The sequence below is a fragment of the Coregonus lavaretus genome, assembly GCF_964263955.1.
Source record: "Coregonus lavaretus genome assembly, contig: HAP1_SCAFFOLD_228, whole genome shotgun sequence".
In the NCBI taxonomy this organism is placed as follows: domain Eukaryota; kingdom Metazoa; phylum Chordata; class Actinopteri; order Salmoniformes; family Salmonidae; genus Coregonus; species Coregonus lavaretus.
The window spans coordinates 60,189-79,388 of NW_028164795.1; positions in this window are offsets into that span (position 1 = coordinate 60,189).

The window sequence follows — 19,200 nt, forward strand, 5'->3', positions numbered from 1 at the left end:
CAAACCGGACACACACATACCCAATGGACACACACACACACACTGGACACACACACACACTGGACACACACACTGGATACACACACACACACGCTGGACACACACACACACACACACTGGACACAAACACAAACACACTGGACACACACACACACACACTGGGCACACACACACAGGACACACACACGCACACAAAGAACACACACACTGGACACACACACACACACACACACACACACACACACACACACAGGACACACACACACAAAGGACACACACACTGGACACACAAACACTGGACACACACACACACACACACTGGACACACACACACACTGGACACAAACACACACACACTGGACACACACACAGGACACACACACACTGGACACACACACACACACACTGGACACACACATACACACACAGAAGACACACACACACACACAAAGGACACACACACTGGACACACACACACACTGGACACACACACACACTGGACACACACACACACACACACACTGGACACACACACACACACACACACACACACACTGGACACAAACACACACACACTGGACACACACACACAGGACACACACACTGGACACACACAAACACACACACACACACTGGACACAAACACACACACACACACACACACACACACACACAATGGACACACACACACACACACACACTGAACACACACACACACACACACTGAACACACACACTGGACACGCATCCACACACACACACTGGACACACACACATATACACGCACTGGATTCACACACACACACACTGGACACACAGATACATACACATTGGACACACACACACTGGACACACACATACATACACACTGGACACACACACACACTGAACACACACACTGTACACACACATATACTGGACACACACACGCACACTGCACACACACACACACTGGATACACACACACACACTGGACACACACACACACACTGGACACACACACACACACTGGACACACACACACACTGGACAAAAAAACAAAGGACACACACATACACACTGCACACACACACACTGGATACACACACACACTGGACACACCCACACTGGACACAAACACACACTGGACACACACACACACACTGGACACACACACACTGGACACACACACACACACAGGACACACACACACACCAAGGACACACACACTGGACACACACACACACACACTGGACACACACACACTGGACACAAACACACACACACACTGGACACAAACACACACTGGACACACACAAACACACACACACACACACACACACACACCCACACACACACACACACACTGGACACACACACACAGGACACACACAAACACACACACACTGGGCAGACACACACTGGACACACACACACACACACACACATACACACACACACTGGAAACACACACACGCACACACACTCACACACTGAACACACACACACTGAACACACACACATACTGGACACACACACATTGAACACACACACAGGACACACACACTGGATTCACACACACACACACACACACTGGACACACACATACATACACATTGGACACACACACACTGAACACACACACACTGGACACACACACACTGAACACACACACTGAAAACACACACACACACACTTAACACACACACACTGAACACACAATCACACACACACACTGAACACACAAACACACACACACTGGACACACACTGAACACACACACACTGAACACACACACTGGACACACACACACTGAACACACAAACTGGGCACACACACACTGAACACACACACACACGCATGACACACACACACACACTGGACACACACACGCTCACTGCACACACACACACTGGATACACACACACATACACACTGGACAAAAACACACTGGACACACACACACACTTTACACACAAACACACTGGACAAACACACACTGGACACACACACACACTGGACACACCCACACTGGACACAAACACACACTGGACACACACACACACTGGACACACACACACACACACACACTGGACACACACACACACACAGGACACACACACACACATACACCAAGGACACACACACTGGACACACACACACACACACACACTGGACACACACACACACTGGACACACACAAACTGGACACAAACACACACACACTGGACACACACACAGACTGGACACACACAAACACACACACACACACACACACACTGGACACACACACACAGGACACACACACACACACACTGGACAGACACACACTGGACACACACACATACACACACACACTGGAAACACACACACGCACACACACTCACACACTGAACAAACACACATACTGGACACACACACTGGACAAACACACACAGGACACACACACACACACACTGGACACACACACACACACACACACACACACTGGACACACACACACACACACTGGACACATTTCCATGTGTAGGATTTTGATGAAAGGAAATCCCATATAGCCTACTGGACAGGACTTTGCTATGGCATCTTCTGTTTGGGTATCTCAGGTCAGGTCTGAGCCATGATCAGAATGTGTCTCTGTGTCTATTTCCAGCCCTGCCATTTCTACCTGTCCTGATCTAGTGTTTCACCCCTGACCTCCTCACACCGTCTCACTGTCCATGTCTGCTTTTAGCTCCCACCTCTACTTCACTGTGTTATAATGGACCTTATGCTTGTTATGTCACCTCTGTAACCAGTTATCAAACATACTGACCTTTCTGACCCTATCCCATGGCCCTACTTTCTACAACTGAACATTTAAATTCCTCTATGAGTTTTGTTTAGTGTCCATTTACTTATGTATGTATTTGTTGTATATTGGGGTTGTGCTGCAGAGCATCATGGGGGTTTGTATGTGTTGAGATGATCACGTTCCAGATAAATGGTTGAACTGATTCCTGTGTCCTGTCTCATCATTATTGAATTGTTATACAGACGTGGTTATGAAACCCACGAGACATAACAAAAGATTGGCGATGAGTAAGTCTGAATCTACAGGAACTATTCTGTCTGGAAGAAGTGGGTTTTTACAACTGTTTAAAACTGTTATTTTCTGTGGTACAGTCTAGGCTAATGTTAGCACAGTGTATTGCTAGCAGAGGCAAGTGCATAGTCGAGCTAGCTAAGAAAGAGAGTTAACCAGTGGTGTAAAGTACTTAAGTAAAAATACTTTAAAGTACTACTTAAGTAGTTTTTTGGGGGTATCTGTACTTGACTTTACTATTCATATTTTTGACTACTTTTACTTTCACTTCACTACATTCCTAAAGAAAAGAATGTACTTTTTACTCCATACATTTTCCCTGACACCCAAAAGTACTTGTTTCATTTTGAATGCTTAGCAGGACAGAAAATGGTCCAATTCACACCCTTATCAAGAGAAGATCCCTACTGCCTCTGATCTGGTAGACTCACTAAACACAAATGCTTTGTTTGTAAATTGTCTGAGTGTTGGAGTTTGCCTCTGGCTGAACGTACATTTTAAAAACAAGAAAATTGTCTGGTTTTCTTTATGTAAGGAATTTGAAATGATTTATACTTGTACTTTTACTTTTGATACTTTAGTATATTTTAGCAATTACATTTACTTTTGTATATATACTTAAGTATATTTAAAACCAAAATACTTTTAGACTTTTACTCAAGTAATATTTTACTGGGTGACTTTCACTTTTAGTTGAGTCATTTTCTGTTAAGGTATCTTTACTTTTACTCAAGTATGACAATTGGGTACTTTTTCCACCACTGGAGTTAACATCGTCATGGACGGCAGAAAAGGACTCGAGACGGACATCGGATTGGGAAAACAACATGATTAAAAAGGAGGAATATACAGTGATTAAAGGAAAGGACATTTATTCAACTTCAAATTCAATTGATTGGACATGATTTGGAAAGGCACACACCTGTCTACATAAGGTCCCACAGTTGACAGTGCATGTCAGAGCAAAATCCAAGCCATGAGGTCAAAGGAATTGTCCGTAGAGCTCCGAGACAGGATTGTGTCGAGGCACAGATCTGGGGAAGGGTACCAAAAAATGTCTGCAACATTGAAGGTCCCCAAGAACACATGCTTAAATGGAAGATGTTTGGAACCACCAAGACTCTTCCTAGAGCTGGCCGCCTGGCCAAACTGAGCAATCGGGGGAGAAGGGCCTTGGTCAGGGAGGTGACGAAGAACCCGCAAAGAACCCGATGGTCACTCTGACAGAGCTCCAGAGTTACTCTGTGGATATGGGAGAACCTTCCAGAAGGACATCTCTGCAGCACTCCACAAATCAGGCCTTTATGGTAGAGTGGCCAGACGGAAGCCACTCCTCAGTAAAAGGCACCTAAAGGACTCTCAGACCATGAGAAACAAGATTCTCTGGTCTGATGAAACCAAGATTGAACTCTTTGGCCTGAATGCCAAGCGTCACGTCTGGAGGTCACCTGGCACCATCCCTATGGTGAAACATGGTGGTGGCAGGATCATGCTGTGGGGATGTTTTTTAGTGGCAGGGACTGGGAGACTAGTCAGGATCGAGGGAAAGATGAACGGAGCAAAGTACAGAGAGATCCTTGATGAAAACCTGCTCCAGAGCGCTCTGGACCTCAGACTGGGGTGAAGGTTCACCTTCCAACAGGACAATGAGCCTAAGCACACAACCAAGACAACACAGGAGTTCTAAAAACCCATAACTTTGTCATTATGGGATGTTGTGTGTAGATTGATGAGGGAAAAAAACAGTTTAATCAATTTTAGAATAAGGCTTTAACGTAACAAAATGTGGAAAAAGTCAAGGGGTCTGAATACTTTCCGAAAGCACTGTGTAACTATACACTATATATACAGCAGTATGTGGACACCCTTTCAAATTAGTGGATTTTGATATTTCAGCCACACCGGTTGCTGACAGGTGTATAAAATCGAGCACACAGCCATGCAATCTCCATAGACACTAAGCGGTCCCGTTCTGTGAGCTTGTGTGGCCTACAACTTCACGGCTGAGCCGTTGTTGCTCCTAGACGTTTCCACTTCACAATAAAAGCACTTACAGTTGACCGGGGCAGCTCTAGCAGGGCAGAAATGTGACTTGTTGGAAAGGTGGCATTCTATGACGGTGCCATGTTGAAAGTCAATGAGCACTTCAGTAAGGCCATTCTACTGCCAATGTTTGTCTATGGAGATTGCATGGCTGTGTGCTCGATTTCATACACCTGTCAGCAACGGGTTTGGCTGAAATAGCCGAATCCACTAATTTGAAGGGTTGTCCACATACTTTTGTATATATAGTGTATTTCCCTGGTATATTACTCATTTCTCACCCGTCCAGTTATGCTGCTCTGGCGCCATCCTGTGGACTGCTGGGAACACAACTTCAACTCCATTACATTCAATGTATCCCACAAAGTGCCACTTGGCTGGACAAAGCAGTCTGAATGGAAATCAGGTCCATATATGAATACAGGCAGACACACAGCCTTACATGTCATATCACTGAGTCTCAGTTTAAATCACGGTTTAAACATGACAAGTCATTGCAAGTGAAACCATTTCTCAATTAGGTTTTAGGTTTTATTCACACCAAAGAAAAGAAGTGAAAGACAAAACACTGCAGATAAATAAACAGGTAAAAACGGTGTTCAGGTGAGGATGGGAAGCTCAAAAGGGCTGATATGAAAACCACACCACAAATAAAAGTAAAAAAAAAAAAACGTTTGTTCAATCAGTTAAACAAAAGGTATTAATTTTAATTATAAATGTATAAATGTATATATATATATATATATAAGTGGTTTGCGAAAGTATTCACTCCCCTTGGTATTTTTCCTATTTTGTTGCCTTACAACCTGGAATTAAATTATATTTTTTGGGGGTTTGTATCAATTGATTTACACAACATGCCTACCACTTTGAAGATGAAAAATATTTTTTATTGTGAAACAAACAAGAAATAAGACAAAAAAACTGAAAACTGGAGCATGCGTAACTGTTCACCCCCCCAAAGTCAATACTTTGTAGAGCCACCTTTTGCAGCAATTACAGCTGCATGTCTCTTGGGGTATGTCTCTATAAGCTTGGCACATCTAGCCACTGGGATTTTTGCCCATTCTTCAAGGCAAAACTGTTCCAGCTCCTTCAAGTTGGATGGGTTCTGCTGGTGTACAGCAATCTTTAAGTCATACCACAGATTCTCAATTGGATTGAGGTCTGGGCTTTGACTAGGCCATTCCAAGATATTTAAATGTTTCCCCTTAAACCACTCAAGTGTTGCTTTAGCAGTATGCTTAGGGTCATTGACCTGCTGGAAGGTGAACCTCCGTCCCAGTCTCAAATCTCTGGAAGACTGAAACAGGTTTCCCTCAAGAATTTCCCTGTGTTTAGCGCCATCCATCATTCCTTCAATTCTGACCAGTAAGAGCTGATATATCATGTAGATTAAACACAGTGGAGAAACATTGTAGAACCACTCAGAGAGGTATTCATCTACAGGACTGGGACACTGTAAAACCACTCAGAGAGGTATTCATCTACAGGACTGAGACACTGTAAAACCACTCAGAGAGGTATTCATCTACAGGACTGGGACAATGTAGAACCACTCAGAGAGGTATTCATCTACAGGACTGAGACACTGTAAAACCACTCAGAGAGGTATTCATCTACGGGACTGGGACACTGTAGAACCACTCAGAGAGGTATTCATCTACAGGACTGAGACACTGTAAAACCACTCAGAGAGGTATTCATCTACAGGACTGAGACACTGTAAAACCACTCAGAGAGGTATTCATCTACAGGACTGGGACACTGTAAAACCACTCAGAGAGGTATTCATCTACAGGACTGGGACACTGTAAAACCACTCAGAGAGGTATTCATCTACAGGACTGGGACACTGTAGAACCACTCAGAGAGGTATTCATCTACAGGACTGGGACACTGTAAAACCACTCAGAGAGGTATTCATCTACAGGACTGGGACACTGTAGAACCACTCAGAGAGGTATTCATCTACAGGACTGGGACACTGTAGAACCACTCAGAGAGGTATTCATCTACAGGACTGGGACACTGTAGAACCACTCAGAGAGGTATTCACCTACAGGACTGGGACACTGTAGAACCACTCAGAGAGGTATTCATCTACAGGACTGAGACACTGTAAAACCACTCAGAGAGGTATTCATCTACAGGACTGGGACACTGTAGAACCACTCAGAGAGGTATTCATCTACAGGACTGAGACACTGTAAAACCACTCAGAGAGGTATTCATCTACAGGACTGGGACACTGGAGAACCACTCAGAGAGGTATTCATCTACAGGACGGAGACACTGTAGAACCACTCAGAGAGGTATTCATCTACAGGACTGAGACACTGTAGAACCACTCAGGGAGGTATTCATCTACAGGACGGAGACACTGTAAAACCACTCAGAGAGGTATTCATCTACAGGACTGGGACACTGTAGAACCACTCAGAGAGGTATTCATCTACAGGACTGGGACACTGTAAAACCACTCAGAGAGGTATTCATCTACAGGACTGGGACACTGTAAAACCACTCAGAGAGGTATTCATCTACAGGACGGAGACACTGTAAAACCACTCAGAGAGGTATTCATCTACAGGACGGAGACACTGTAAAACCACTCAGAGAGGTATTCATCTACAGGACTGAGACACTGTAAAACCACTCAGAGAGGTATTCATCTACAGGACTGAGACACTGTAGAACCACTCAGAGAGGTATTCATCTACAGGACTGAGACACTGTAAAACCACTCAGAGAGGTATTCATCTACAGGACGGAGACACTGTAAAACCACTCAGAGAGGTATTCATCTACAGGACTGGGACACTGTAGAACCACTCAGAGAGGTATTCATCTACAGGACTGAGACACTGTAGAACCACTCAGAGAGGTATTCATCTACAGGACTGAGACACTGTAGAACCACTCAGAGAGGTATTCATCTACAGGACTGGGACACTGTAGCAACACTCAGAGAGAGGTATTCATCTACAGGACTGGGACACTGTAGAACCACTCAGAGAGGTATTCATCTACAGGACTGAGACACTGTAAAACCACTCAGAGAGGTATTCATCTACAGGACGGAGACACTAAAACCACTCAGAGAGGTATTCATCTACAGGACTGGGACACTGTAGAACCACTCAGAGAGGTATTCATCTACAGGACTGGGACACTGTGGACTTTACCCCAGTCCTCAGCAGTCCAATCCCTGTACCTTTTGCAGAATATCAGTCTGTCCCTGATGTTTTTCCTGGAGAGAAGTGGCTTCCTCGCTGCCCTTCTTGACACCAAGCCATCCTCCAAAAGTATTTGCCTCACTGTGCGTGCAGATGCACTCACAACTGCCTGCTGCCATTCCTGAGCAAGCTCTGCACTGGTGGTGCCCCGATCCCACAGCTGAATCAACTTTAGGAGACGGTCCTGGTGCTTGCTGGACTTTCTTGGGCGCCCTGAAGCCTTCTTCACAACAATTGAACCTCTCTCCTTGAAGTTCTTGATGACCCGATAAATGGTTGATTTAGGTGCAATCTTACTAGCAGCAATATCCTTGCCTGTGAAGCTCTTTTTGTGCAAAGCAATGATGACGGCACGTGTTCCCTTGCAGGTAACCATGGTTAACAGAGGAAGAATAATGATTTCAAGCACCCCCCTCCTTTTAAAGCTTCCAGTCTGTTATTCGAACTCAATCAGCATGACAGAGTGATCTCCAGCCTTGTCTTCGTCAACACTCTCACCTGTGTTAACGAGAGAATCACTGACATGATGTCAGCTGGTCCTTTTGTGGCAGGGCTGAAATGCAGTGGAAATGTTTTTTGGGGGATTAAGTTCATTTTCATGGCAAAGAGGGACTTTGCAATTAATTGCAATTCATCTGATCACTCTTCATTCTGGAGTATATGGTTAAGGCCACAGGTCTGAAAATGAACGAATTCAACGACCATGTCTCTGTCACTAACAAGTACAGTCAGTGGTAACGTTACAATTCACTATAAAAGGCAAGACACACTGGGAAATGATTTAGGAGGCGTGGCTTAGTGGGGGCAAGGCTTTCACATTACCTGGAGTGGGAGATGTACCATGCTACAGACAAGCCCCCTTTATGAGAGTCACAAGTACGCATATGGCACTGAAGGAGGCAGTGTCATGGTGCGTTTGTTACCAAGTGGGAAGTGGGAATTTACTACATAACACTGGGAAAAATCCACTTGAACGGCCCTCCAACTGGTAATTACTAGTGGGAAACTGGTCTATCATCCTGAGCGCCCACTTCTCCCACACGGTGACCTCTGACCTCACCTACTAAGGAAATGGTTTCTATAACAGCATTTTTGGCAGTTAAATGCAACAACAAAACATTATTTATAAAAATCTATCTGTTTTTGAACTCTATCATTTGGTTACAAGCATGATAACTGTACTTTTAGTTCATGGTTGACGAAGTTGTTGGCCATTAGCCAACCACCGTTTATCAATGAGTTCAAATTAAATGAATGCATCCAACTGCTTTTTACGACTTCAGAACTGGTAAATTCCCAACTTCCACATGGTTACAAACGCAGCATCAGAGTGGAAACTTGAGAGACCAAACATAACAATCCTGTCACAACAGAAAATGCCATTGTGAATGCTGAACAATAGGAATGTTCTTTTAAAGAGTCCTTGGCAGTTTGCACAGTGCAAGAAATCTTTCGGATTTCCATTTGGGAAACTGCTTTGTTTACAAGGAACTATAACACCTTTGCCTTCTCTTATGATTTGCCTGTTGTGTGCTCTGTCCCCACGTTGTCTCAGTATGGTCAGTGGGAGCTTCCAGTCTTTGGAGTTCTTTGGGAAAGAAAGGGCCTTTTGCCACTTCAGCTTCACCTTTATGAATCATTTCCAGATGCCGGGCAATTTTTGATTGTGGTTTCTCACAAAAGAGACAGTAATGTTTTGATCAATCTTTAGTCTTTGTAACGTGCATGACTTCAAGTGAACTTGTGGATTCTTGCACAGAGGTGTCAGACTCAGTATTTCTATGTCCCTTATAGGCCTTTGTTCTTCCATACAGTAAAGCTCTAAACTGCTCTCGTTGCCACGTTCTGTTCCTGGCACATATTCATCTTCTGTTGTTTCTATGTTGCTGATTGAGTCTTCAGAATCATATCCAAGCATTTGTTTGTTGAGCTGAAATCATAAAAACAATCAGAATTCATACAGTTGTTTTACTGAATACATTGTCTGGTCACTGAAAACATGAACTGTTTTACTCCAACATATCAACTCTTATTTACTAAACCAATAACTAACTGTTCAATCATGTCCTGATTTTTCTGAAAAGGGTTATTTCATATAATCAAGAAATAAAAACTGTAATCATTCCATTACCTATTTTGTAGGCTAATGCACATAATAGTACACGCACCAAATCCTATGGGGACAGCCAAAGAACCCTTTTAGGTTCTAGATAGCACTTTTCTTTCCTAAGAGTGTAGAAAGATGATATCCACAGTATTTTGGCCTGAGCTCATGGTCTTCCTCTACCTCTTCTGTGACAGCCAGGGGGAGCAGGAAGCTGACTAGTGGTGGTTATTCAGCATGAAACGTCCATTGGGGTGGGGGCACGGTAAGACGTCTGTAGCATCCACAGTGTTTAGAAAACAACACAATACATTATCTAGCATTCATTTCAATTCGGCACAAAATAATCAGAAACAACCTAAACAAAATGCAAATGCATCCATCGAGTTTGAAGAGTCACAAGCTTGATGTATCCATTGCGTGCTCAGAATATGGGACACATACTAAACTTTGGAATTGAAACAAGCCCCAAAATGAAAGTATCCCAAAAACATTTCCCTAACACAAGTACCTGTGCAAGAATGAAATAATCACAGCCATTTTGTGTTGAGATATAAGGAGTTGGGGTCAATTCCATTTAAATTCCATTCAATTAAAAAAGTTAACCAAATTCCAATTCCACATTTTCCTAATTGAAAACTATTGAAGAGAATTGGAATTTCAGTGTACTTGTTGAATTGACTGGAATTGAAATGGAATTGACCCCAACCCTGTGTGATATACTGTACATTGATATTTACAAATACACTCTCTGTTCTTTCCAGTTGCGGAACCACTTCTCTGGTTGAAACAGATGTATTGTCAATCTTTGGGCTCGACTGAAAAATAAATCAAATAAGAACCATTTCAAGTAATGAAATGACAATCCTCATGTCAGTGACTTGGATCTTATGAGAGGTTGAATTGACTGGCTTCCAAAATAAAAACAGAAGGAAGCAAAGCTCTAGCAAACACATTTCTAAACATCTAGGTCAGGGCTATTCAACTGGCAGCCCACAGGCAAGATCCATAACATTTATCAATTTAGAATGGCCCTTTGATAAATGCTGAACATTAATTAAAAAGAATCTGCAAAACAATCCCAGTAAAAAATGGAATGTTTAGGGCCAAAATGAGCCATCGTTCAATATTCTCCAATGGGAGAATCTGTTTTCCTATAGTCTTGCCCATTAAGTGCTGTCAATCAATATAAGTAACATACCAGTTACAGCCAATCAGAGCTGCTAACAGGGGTACAGGGACTGTCTGCCCGCCTACTGGCTCTTTCGCCACTGATAAGACTACACTGCCAGAGCGTGCTTTGGCTAAACTCAGCATTGACTTAAAAAACAATGGACTCAGTTATGGCTATCATAAACTTTATCCGATCAACATTTATCCTTCAACATTGATGTTTCGTGGTCTGCTGAGCATCATGATATACTTTTACATAATGAGGTTCGGTAGCTAAGTAAGGGTAGGCCTAATTCTCTCAAGAGAGTATGTGAGTTTAGGGAGGAGATCATTGCTTTGCTGTAATGAATATGTAGTGAATTATCATTAAGTGATAACAGTCTGGGGGAACAAGGTATGAGGATACCTCTTTCCAAAACATGTCCCCTGGTCACTCCCAGTACATATAATTAAAGGAGCCCAAGGCACCTGGATTACATAGATCACACAGAGGAGCGGTTGTGATTTCTATTAAATTATGTTTTCTAGGTGGAAGGATTACCCTGTGTATGAGATTAAAATGTATCAGCTGGTGATTAGGATTGTTAGATGGATCCACTAAGTTCCTGATGAACTCAACTGGTGAGCCTCTTTAGCAGCTAGTTCCATGGACACACTGATTTCAATGTCCTTTGCCGAGGTCAGATGACTTTCAGTCAACAGTCTCTTTTGTGTAGCTTCACTCCGTAGCCCACAGAGCTCACACCCAGTGGCTCTCCAGGACCAGGTTCAGAGAACACCTGACTCACTGATAATAGTCTAACACCTGGAAGGACAAGGAATTTACTAAAATTATATTTAGTGGGTTTTAATGAAGGGTTTTAATTGAAGATATTGTAAGAGTGCGTCAATTCAAGTCTGGTATTGGAATGAAAGACATCATTGAAGTTATTGCAAATCAAGCTAAGTTTATTAAATGCAAATGTATAAATGATAAGTATGAGGGTTCGTATACGGGCTCACTGATGCACCACGCAGGGAGATCAGAGAACTAGTGGCTGTCTCACATGTTCTTCCTTAAACACCCTTGACAGAGATAGTTCCTGTTTCTGAACAGGCCTGTCAGAGCAGAGGCTGGGCGTGGTTTAGACTTGCCGCCTGTTCATTGGCGCGCGGGTTGGTCCCAACCCCTAGGCGCTGAGTTGCCAGGCGTAGTTCTGTCTCTGGCAGATGTCCTCAAATTGATGTCCTTAATCAGCCCTGTTTCATAGCAACTTTACTCCTTGTTCTGTTCTTTTTAGTAAAACCACAGAGATACGGCCTATCGTGACTTAACAGCTGATAACTCCACTGACAGTTAGTCACACTCACCCTTCCTTGAGTAGAATATTTATAGCCTGGGTATCTGATATTGAGACACCAACAGTTTCTGTCCAAAGGTAAAATTCTTGTATTTCAACAAACAAGTTATCTGATATTGAGACACCAATTTCCATCCAAAGGTTACATTCTTGTATTTCAACAAACAAGTTATCTAATATTGAGAAACCAATTTCTATCCAAAGGTTAAACTCTTGTTTTTCAACAAACAAATTAAATCCCAACAATATTGTTTAAAGATATTGTCCATCATGTTGTGTGCAGAAGAGGCTTTGGCCTTCTGGGCTTGTTCAATGACAAGGCCATTATGGAAAGAGTTGATCAGCTGTATAGACACAACAACACAGTAATTCAGTATATCTGGTCCTCCATTATGGAAAGAGTTGATCAGCTGTATAGACACAACAACACAGTAATTCAGTATATCTGGTCCTCCATTATGGAAAGAGTTGTTCAGCTGTAGAGACACATCAACACAGTAATTCAGTATATCTGGTCCTCCATTATGGAAAGAGTTGTTCAGCTGTAGAGACACATCAACACAGTAATTCAGTATATCTGGTCCTCCATTATGGAAAGAGTTGTTCAGCTGTAGAGACACATCAACACAGTAATTCAGTATATCTGGTCCCCCATTATGGAAAGAGTTGTTCAGCTGTATAGACACATCAACACAGTAATTCAGTATATCTGGTCCTCCATTATGGAAAGAGTTGTTCAGCTGTATAGACACATCAACACAGTAATTCAGTATATCTGGTCCTCCATTATGGAAAGAGTTGTTCAGCTGTAGAGACACAACAACACAGTAATTCAGTATATCTGGTCCTCCATTATGGAAAGAGTTGTTCAGCTGTATAGACACAACAACACAGTAATTCAGTATATCTGGTCCTCCATTATGGAAAGAGTTGTTCAGCTGTAGAGACACATCAACACAGTAATTCAGTATATCTGGTCCTCCATTATGGAAAGAGTTGTTCAGCTGTAGAGACACATCAACACAGTAATTCAGTATATCTGGTCCTCGCTGCCATAGTTATAGTAGGGATTTAGCATTTTACACAAAAGGGGAAAAACACAATGCCCATTTCAATGAGGATAAAAGTATCCTGTTTCAGATCGGTTCAGGAAGTGAACTCAAAACCCTCTGAACAATAAAAGTAATATTACCTTTGATCAAATGGCGTCGTTCTGCTGATAAAATGTGGAGATTGTCGATGGACCAGTCACTCTTCATAGGGACAGCTGGGTACTGGAGACTCTACTTTCTGGGTCTGGTTGGAGTCTCTGACAGCTGGGTACTGTAGACTCTACTCTCTGGGTCTGGTTGGAGTCTCTGACAGCTGGGTACTGGAGACTCTACTCTCTGGGTCTGGTTGGAGTCTCTGACACCTGGGTACTGTAGACTCTACTCTCTGGGTCTGGTTGGAGTCTCTGACAGCTGGGTACTGGAGACTCTACTCTCTGGGTCTGGTTGGAGTCTCTGACAGCTGGGTACTGGAGACTCTACTCTCTGGGTCTGGTTGGAGTCTCTGACAGCTGGGTACTGGAGACTCTACTCTCTGGGTCAGTTTGGAGTCTCTGACAGCTGGGTACTGGAGACTCTACTCTCTGGGTCTGGTTGGAGTCTCTGACAGCTGGGTACTGGAGACTCTACTCTCTGGGTCTGGTTGGAGTCTCTGACAGCTGGGTACTGGAGACTCTACTCTCTGGGTCTGGTTGGAGTCTCTGATAGCTGGGTACTGTAGACTCTACTCTCTGGGTCTGGTTGGAGTCTCTGACAGCTGGGTACTGGAGACTCTACTCTCTGGGTCAGTTTGGAGTCTCTGACAGCTGGGTACTGGAGACTCTACTCTCTGGGTCTGGTTGGAGTCTCTGACAGCTGGGTACTGGAGACTCTACTCTCTGGGTCTGGTTGGAGTCTCTGACAGCTGGGTACTGGAGACTCTACTCTCTGGGTCTGGTTGGAGTCTCTGATAGCTGGGTACTGTAGACTCTACTCTCTGGGTCTGGTTGGAGTCTCTGACAGCTGGGTACTGTAGACTCTACTCTCTGGGTCTGGTTGGAGTCTCTGACAGCTGGGTACTGGAGACTCTACTCTCTGGGTCTGGTTGGAGTCTCTGACAGCTGGGTACTGGAGACTCTAGTCTCTGGGTCTGGTTGGAGTCTCTGACAGCTGGGTACTGGAGACTCTACTCTCTGGGTCTGGTTGGAGTCTCTGACAGCTGGGTACTGTAGACTCTACTCTCTGGGTCTGGTTGGAGTCTCTGACAGCTGGGTACTGGAGACTCTACTCTCTGGGTCTGGTTGGAGTCTCTGACAGCTGGGTACTGGAGACTCTACTCTCTGGGTCTGGTTGGAGTCTCTGACAGCTGGGTACTGGAGACTCTACTCTCTGGGTCTGGTTGGAGTCTCTGACAGCTGGGTACTGGAGGCTCTACTCTCTGGGTCTGGTTGGAGTCTCTGACAGCTGGGTACTGGAGACTCTACTCTCTGGGTCTGGTTGGAGTCTCTGACAGCTGGGTACTGGAGACTCTACTCTCTGGGTCTGGTTGGAGTCTCTGACAGCTGGGTACTGGAGACTCTAGTCTCTGGGTCTGGTTGGAGTCTCTGACAGCTGGGTACTGGAGACTCTACTCTCTGGGTCTGGTTGGAGTCTCTGACAGCTGGGTACTGGAGACTCTACTCTCTGGGTCTGGTTGGAGTCTCTGACACCTGGGTACTGAAGACTCTACTCTCTGGGTCTGGTTGGAGTCTCTGACAGCTGGGTACTGGAGACTCTACTCTCTGGGTCTGGTTGGAGTCTCTGACAGCTGGGTAATGGAGACTCTAGTCTCTGGGTCTGGTTGGAGTCTCTGACAGCTGGGTACTGGAGACTCTACTCTCTGGGTCTGGTTGGAGTCTCTGACAGCTGGGTACTGGAGACTCTACTCTCTGGGTCTGGTTGGAGTCTCTGACAGCTGGGTACTGGAGACTCTACTCTCTGGGTCTGGTTGGAGTCTCTGACAGCTGGGTACTGGAGACTCTACTCTCTGGGTCTGGTTGAAGTCTCTGACAGCTGGGTACTGGAGACTCTACTCTCTGGGTCTGGTTGGAGTCTAACAATTTACAAATACAATATTTCCACAACGTATTTTTGTTTGTTCACCCACACCGCGTCTAACAAAGACACAGCGGTTTGAACCAAAAATCTCTAATTTGGACTCCAGACCAAAGGACACATTTCCACCAGTCCAATGTACATTTCTCGTGTTTTTTGGCACAAGCAGGTCTCTTCTTCTTATTGGTGTCCTTTAGTAGTGATTTCTTTGCTGAAATTTGACCATGAGGGCCTGATTCGCACAGTCCCCTCTTAACAGTTGATGTTGAGATGTGTCTGTTACTTGAACTCTGTGAAGCATTTATTTGGTCTGTAACTTCTGAGGCTGGTAACTCTAATGAACTTATCCTCTGCAGCAGAGGTAACTCTGGGTCTTCCATTCCTGTGGCGGTCCTCATGAGAGCCATTTTCATTATAGCGCTTGATGGTTTTTGCGACTGCACTTGAAGAAACTTTCAAAGTTCTTGAAATGTTCCGTATTGACTGACCTTCATGTCTTAAAGTAATGATGGACTGTCGTTTCTCTTTGCTTATTTGAGCTGTTCTTGCCATAATGTGGACTTGGTCTTTTACCAAATAGGGATATCTTCTGTATACCCCCCCTACCTTGTCACAACACAACTGATTGGCTCAAACACATTAAGAAGGAAATAAATTAACTTTTAAGAAGGCACACCTGTTATTTGAAATGCATTCCAGGTGACTTCCTCATGAAGCTGGTTGAGAGAATGCCAAGAATGTGCAAAGCAGTCATCAAGGCAAAGGGTGGCTATTTGAAGAATCTCAAATTTAAAATATATTTTGATTTGTTTAATACTTTTTTGGTAACTACATGATTCTATATGTGTTATTTCATTGTTTTGATGTCTTCACTATTATTCTACAATGTAAAAAATTGTAAAAATAAAGAAAAACCTTGAATGAGTAGGTGTGTTCAAACTTTTGACTGGCAGTACTAGTCAAATGTTGGCATTCTCTCAACCAGCTTCATGAGGTAGTCACCTGGAATGCACTTCAATTAACAGGCTCTGGTTGGATGACGTCCTCCGGACGTTGTCATAATTACTGTGTAAGTCTATGGAAGGGGGTAAGAACCATTAGCCTCCTAGGTTTTGTATTGAAGTCAATGTACCCAGAGGAGGACGGAAGCTAGCTGTCCTCCGGCTACACCCTGGTGCTACCCTACAGAGTGCTATTGAGGCTACTGTAGACCTTCATTGTGATTTAATCAATTATTTGGTGACATTTATATATTTAGTATAGTTTGATCTAAAAAGGCTAACTTTTAAAATGTTTTACCATTTTTATGAAGTTCACTGAGGAGGATGGTCCTCCCCTTCCTCCTCTGAGGAGCCACTGATTTAAATGTCATATTCTTATAAAAAATAAAACATTTAGAACTGCTCTTCTGTCATCTGTTTTATTGACCTTCATTAGTCAAATCTGTCACATGTAAATTCCATTCAGTGTAATTGTGTTTATACAGAAGCAGGATTGTTTGGTCAACAATTTGACAAATAAACATTTTACAGACAGGAATATTTACAAACACAAATGAAAAAGCAATAACAACAAGATCAATGAATTCTAAATGAGAACCTTTAACAACAGTGGTGATTCATTCTACACTGTAAACCCTAATAAGTTCACATAACTCAAAAATTATTTTGTAACAGATTACACAAAAATATTTTAGTGATGTTTTTAAATGTTTTAAGTTTACATAAAATAAAAATTACATTTACAGTTGCCTTAAATTATCTCAATGTTATCTTATAAATATTGATATTCCTCAACTTATAATTAGGGAGTAATTCACTCAAAATTTTCAATATTTTTCAACTCATATAATGTGGGAAATACACTCAAAATTTTCAATATTTTTCAACTCATATAATGTGGGAAATACACTCAAAACTTTCAATATTCTTCAACTCATAAATGTGGGAAATACACTCAAAATATTAAATATTCTTCAACTCATATAATGTGTGAAATACACTCAACATTTTCAATATTCTTCAACTCATAATGTGGGACATGCAATCAAAATTAATTCTAAACTGAAATACTGATGTCGGTCCATTACACAATTATAATCAGCGAATAATGTTAGAAAACATGAAAGTGACACCACAGTGACAATTTAACTTTTTTTTTATTCAACACAATGTGCTTTTAAAAAGGCAAGAATCAAAAGGAGCTCAGTCAAAACAAAGTGCTTGTCATAAATTAAAACAAAAAAGGAAAAGGAAATGACTCCATAAAAACAAAATGTGTTTTAAAGTACATTAAGTGTTAATAGTTCCATATTCTGATAGTGGTCATTGCTACAGAGGGTAGATTCAGTATTTTGGGTCTCCATATCACATTATTCAGTAAACATTATGATAAACTCACAAAGGCTTCATGATAAAATTCAATAAGATTCTAATTATAATCCATCCTCAACAGCAATGACAACTATTAGAATGTGGAGCCATTTAAAACGTTTTGGCACTTACTGTACCTTGAAGGCTGCAACTCACTTTTTTTAAATAAAACATTCAAATAAAAGTACTGGTTTCTACTGTGCCGTACTTCAACTGGCAACATCAAGGTAAGCATTAGGTCACACAACATTAAACATGTATAGTGCATGAATTCAACAGTCGTTTCCCACAAGTACAGTACAAAAACTTGGGCTTGGCAATACGTCAATGTTGTGATATTTATCTATTAACAATCAATGTATTAAATCTGAGGTAGAAGAGGCAAACAGTGTAACATATTAAACATGAGGTAGAAGAGGCAAATTATTACATTTGTAAAGAGGGGAAAAAAACTAAAAACATCCTCAATACTCAGCTCAACAAATAGTCCATTCTGAGTGATTCACTCATTGAACAAATCATTCTTCAGTGTCAGTAGACGGCCTTTCAGTGGTTTGTTGTCCTCAAGACACATCACAACTTTTTGGATAAATGTGAATGCAAGCTCGAGATTCTTTGGGTACTGTAGGTCTAGTGCATAGACATACCTAAAGAGCAGGAGAAATGAGTCAGCCAGGTTTGTGGGACCACTCACAAGTATTTCATCTTCCACGACAATACAGATGCTCTCAGGGCTGAAGAGG